This window comes from Stegastes partitus, unplaced genomic scaffold, assembly GCF_000690725.1.
Source record: "Stegastes partitus isolate 25-593 unplaced genomic scaffold, Stegastes_partitus-1.0.2 Scaffold339, whole genome shotgun sequence".
In the NCBI taxonomy this organism is placed as follows: Eukaryota; Metazoa; Chordata; class Actinopteri; family Pomacentridae; genus Stegastes; species Stegastes partitus.
The window spans coordinates 1-2,990 of NW_007578070.1; positions in this window are offsets into that span (position 1 = coordinate 1).

Here is a 2,990-nt window from a genome sequence, read left to right on the forward strand (position 1 = left end):
TCCTCTCCGTTTCATTCTCTATGAAACATATTTAACATACATTATTTAGTTGAAAAGTAAGTAAAATGTTTACGAAATTAACAGCGAACAAAAACGTTGATAAAACCCAACCATCCGCCTGTTTAGGCAAAGTTAGCACCGGCATGTTGGCTGTTAGCTGAAGAGACAACGTGGCAGATAGCAAATCGCACATTTATCAAGTCTTCACGCTTTGGACATGAATTTATTGTAGGAATACATGCCTCATTTCTTTCTCTTTTTTCCTCAAACCACACGAACATTTTCCACACAAATGTAGGCATGTAGACGTAGACAGTAGTTTGACTTTGCACAGGTGTTTGACTCTGTTCAAAACTAACAAAAGCTGCTTACCGCAAAGGGAAAATGCCACTCCTACTCCTCTTTTCTTTGACATGAACCGAAGTTCCCAAAAGTCCTCTCGATCCAAACTAAATGCAATTAAAAAGCACCTTACATCTTTGGTACATTTAATGGCAGTCTGACAACGACATTGCATTCAAGAGTTTCTATATTGGTAATATCAATTTCAAACGATTTTTTTTTTTTTTTGGGGGGGGGGCACATGGGGTGGCCAATCAGATCACACTCCACTCCACACGCCACTCCACTGCGGATTATGAAAAAATATGAACAATCGCAAGGTTACAAGTTTATCTCCAGAGATCTTGAAGTTCCTTTGTCCACTGTGCATAACATAAACATTAAGTTTATAATCCATGGAACTGTGGCTAATCTCCATGGATGGGGACGGAAGAGAGAAATTGAAAAAACAATGCAACACAGGAAAGAATGGTGGATAAACATCCTCAGTCAACTTCCACACAAATTCAGGCTGCCCTGCAGATTCAGGGTGCAGAAGTGTCAGCTCGGACCATACGTCATCATCTGAATGAGAAGAAGCACTCTGGCAGGAGACTGAGGAGAACCCCACTGCTGACAAAGAGACATAAAAAAGCCAGACTGGAGTTTGCAAAAATGTACCTGAGTCAGCCTCAATCCTTCTGGGAAAACATTTTGTGGACAGATGAGACTGAGGTAGAGCTTTTTGGAAAAGCACGTCATTCTACACAGTACCTAGAGTCAAACAGGGTGGAGGTTCAAAGATGTTTTGGGGTTGTTGTGCTGCCTCTGGCACTGGGTGCCTTGACGGTGTGCAAGGAATCATGAAATCTGGAGACTATCAAAATATTTTGGGCTGCAATGTCGGGCCAAGTGTCAGAAAGCTGGGTCTGCGTCAGAGGTCATGGGTGTTCCAGCAGGACAATGACCTGAAACATACCTCAGATAGCACCAAGAAATGCTTGGAGACAAAGCGCTGGAGAGTTCTGAAGTGGCCAGCAATGAGTCCAGATCTAAATCCCATCGAACACTTATGGAGAGATCTCAAAATTGCTGTTACCCTTCATTTTGAGAAACCTGGAGCAGTTTGCAAAAGAAGAGTATCGTCCAAAATTCCATTTGAGAGGTGCAAGAAGCTTGTTGATGGTTTTAGAAAGTGATTGGTTTCAGTTATTTCTTCCACAGGGTGTGCAACCAAATATTGAGTTGAGGGTGCCAACAGTTTTAGTCCGGCCCATGTTTTGAGTTTTGTGTAAAATTTTGCAAATTTTGTCTTTTTTCTTTTGCTTTTTGTGTTTTTCCAGTGCACATAAAGTTAATAAACAGGTGTATACCAAAAACATTTGTCATTGCATCAATTTCTGGGAGAAATGGTGTATTTTCTGGAAGAATTCCAGGGGTGCCAGTGCTTTCGTCCATGACTGTATACAGGAGTAATGTGCACTGATGGTGGGACACTGAACGGCTGATAACCTCCAAACTGGGGGGCCAGGTTGTTTTTTAGAGCAGCGGAGATGGAACACTTACTGAGTATTGATCTCCGACCAGTTACAATCACAGAGTAACAGCAAGCCGTGTTTTTTTTTTTGATTGTTTTTTTTGCCAAGCTGCCAATTTCCCTCCAATTTTCACTCCCTTTGCGTCCTCTCCACTGTCTGCAGGCACATGTGGAGTCCTTATGACACTGTCCTCCAACACACTTTTCATTTCTGGTTCTTCTGTGAACCTGCAGCTGTGCTCGATCAGGCTCCTTTAACAAGCCGAAAAGGCCCGAGGGGGGTCAAGGGGCCCTCAAATCAGAGTTTGCATGTTAGGTAAAGTGATTGTAATTGGGATGTCTAATTATGGTGATTGATCAGCACGTGTTGGATGGTGAACTCACCTGCCAGTTGGAGAAGGAATGACGGTAGATGGTGAGAGGTGAGGAGGCTTCAGGGAGGCTCTGGGATGCAGCAGGTGGGAAATGAGTCCGGGAAGCTGGAGCATGATGATAACAGGTGGTGATGGGGATGAAGGTGTGGAGCGATAATCAGAAAAATGGACATCTGAGCACTAATCGACCACTTCTCCAACCTGATGTATAATGACTCGCATTTCTGTGAGGCTGTTTTGCATGTCTTTGCAGTTTCTCTGTTGTCATTTCCAGTTCTTTTGTGTGTCTGTTTTCACCTTTGCATCACTTTGGTTGTTTTCATGTTTCTCATTGGTCATTCTGTGCCTCTTTGCAGTCATTTTGTCCCTCTCTTGGGTCATTTAATCTCTTTTTAGGTCTTCGTTTGCATTCTTTGTGTCATGTTTTGGTGTTTGACTTTTTTTTTTTGACAATTTTGTATAAATTCTGTGTCCGTTTAATGTTTTTTTTAATGACATTTTGCAGTTAAAGAGGAACTTGTTTTCTGTTGTGAACTGCAGTATTTTGTTGGGCTGCAGAGAGAGCAGATTCATATATAGGAACAGGGGCGGTTTGTCCATAAGGGCGATAGGGTGACGCCCCACCAAAGGAAAAGAAAAAGGAAAAAAAAAACAAAAAACGATCCACTGTCAGCTTTCTGAACACTTTAAACTGCCTGTATGTCATTGTCCAATCAGCGTGAGGCCCTGCTGCTTGGAGTCCCGCCCCTTTTTGGGGC